The sequence below is a fragment of the Calidris pugnax genome, unplaced genomic scaffold (assembly GCF_001431845.1).
Source record: "Calidris pugnax isolate Ruff unplaced genomic scaffold, ASM143184v1 scaffold797, whole genome shotgun sequence".
NCBI lineage: Eukaryota > Metazoa > Chordata > Aves > Charadriiformes > Scolopacidae > Calidris > Calidris pugnax.
This window is the reverse complement of record NW_015091458.1, coordinates 10,780-11,342: the sequence shown is the minus strand read 5'-3', so window position 1 is coordinate 11,342 and position 563 is coordinate 10,780. Positions and strand designations below refer to the sequence as shown.

Genomic DNA, 563 nt, shown 5'->3' with positions numbered 1-563 from the left:
CTCCGGGACCTATTTGACTCCACCATCCTGGGCATCGAGGTGAGTTGGGGGTGGGGGGGGAACAGGGGGTCCCTAGGGAAAGTGGGACCCCAAAGGAGAGCAAATCCCCCCCCCCCCAAAATCTGGGGGGAGGGGGCTCACAGGACACCTCCCCCCACAGGACTGAGCAAGGCAGCAGTTTGTTACCCTGTTTATTGTTGTTATGACCCCAAATTTGGGGGGGACACCCGTTTGGTGACAGTTAATAAATATTTGGTTGACGGTCGGTGTCGGGGTGCAGGTCCTTGGTGTCAGAGGGGGTTGGGGAGGGGGGGGGATCAGAGGCGCAGCACGTAGGAGTCGCTGTGGGTGAGGTATCGCACCCAGCGCTGGGGGGGGCCCCCCCCCGGCCCCCGCAACCGCAGGAAGCGAACGTGCAGCCCCGAACACGTGTGCGAGGGCAGCTCAAAGGAGATATTGGCCGGACCCAGCTCCAGCAGCGACGCACGGCTCAGCCCCGGCACCTCCAGCTGCGGGGGGGGGACAGGGGAAAAAGAGGGGGGCACATGGGACACCCCCCATGC

The 563-nt window shown here is 64.1% G+C and overlaps 1 protein-coding gene across 1 annotated transcript in view; it reads left to right on the top strand.

The window, feature by feature from the left end:
• The window catches only part of STAG3 (stromal antigen 3), a 19,181-nt gene that overhangs the window by 11,566 nt on the left and 7,052 nt on the right, over positions 1–563 (top strand). The window lies entirely within an intron of this gene.